The sequence below is a fragment of the Myotis davidii genome, unplaced genomic scaffold, assembly GCF_000327345.1.
Source record: "Myotis davidii unplaced genomic scaffold, ASM32734v1 scaffold173, whole genome shotgun sequence".
In the NCBI taxonomy this organism is placed as follows: domain Eukaryota; kingdom Metazoa; phylum Chordata; class Mammalia; order Chiroptera; family Vespertilionidae; genus Myotis; species Myotis davidii.
The window spans coordinates 312,393-313,014 of NW_006286303.1; the positions used below are offsets into that span (position 1 = coordinate 312,393).

A 622-nucleotide genomic window follows, 5' to 3' on the forward strand; every position below is an offset into this window, starting at 1 on the left:
ACGCGCTCCGGGGCCGGTTCCCGGGAGCCCCGATTCTGCATCGCTCCTGCCGCCGCACCCCGCCTTCCCGGCTCCCTGGCGCCCCCTCTCCCCACCCGTGTACCCCTCTATCCCTAGCCCGCGGGGGCTCCCCAGGAGCTGCTTAGAAATCTCACGTTCGTCCTTCTTTCACTCTCCTCTGTTGCCCGGGATGAGCTCTCTCCTTTCTCCGGGTTGGGAGGAGCCCCGTCCGCTCCGGCCTCGCTTGCCCGGGCTCAGTTTCTCCCCTGGGCGCCCTTCCTGAGGTGCCGCCTGCGCTCTGAGCCCGGCGCCCCCAAATCTCTCCGCGGCCGTGTCAGAGCTGGAGGGGACCTTGGAGATCAGCAATAAACTCAGTCCTCAGGGTTGACAAAGGAGGAAACTGAGGCCCAGAGAGCGGGGCTTGCCAGGACGGCAGGGTCCTTAGCTCCACGCGGTCGCCTTCCAGCTTCCCCGGAGCCGCAGAGCTGAGGTTGCTCACAGCCGGGGAGCTTTGGTTCGCAAAGCTCCGGGGCTCTCACCTGAAAACTCCGGGGCTCTCAGGTTTAATCTTTTAGGGGGTGGGAGCAGGTGTCCCCTTCAATGCGTGGATTTTTAAATCTAT

General features: G+C 64.3%; 1 protein-coding gene across 3 annotated transcripts in view; it reads left to right on the top strand.

The window, feature by feature from the left end:
- The window catches only part of HOPX (HOP homeobox), a 48,633-nt gene that overhangs the window by 21,845 nt on the left and 26,166 nt on the right, over positions 1–622 (top strand). The window lies entirely within an intron of this gene.